The following is a 207-nucleotide window of genomic DNA, read 5'->3' as shown; positions in this document are numbered from 1 at the left end:
TACAAGTGAACATACCGTATTCAAGGGAGAAGTCTCAGGATAATTCCGGGCATCTCGTGCATCCTTGTGAAACCTCTTTAAATGCGAATGATTCATTCTCATGCCAGAAACGAGGTAAGAGATATGCCTTAAATCGGGGAATTTATTGTTACCAAACCGCGCGCACAAATTTATTTTCCGCAATGGTGTATTCGTGTGTGTTAATGT

This window comes from Penaeus monodon, chromosome 19, assembly GCF_015228065.2.
Source record: "Penaeus monodon isolate SGIC_2016 chromosome 19, NSTDA_Pmon_1, whole genome shotgun sequence".
In the NCBI taxonomy this organism is placed as follows: domain Eukaryota; kingdom Metazoa; phylum Arthropoda; class Malacostraca; order Decapoda; family Penaeidae; genus Penaeus; species Penaeus monodon.
This window is presented reverse-complemented; position numbering follows the sequence as displayed.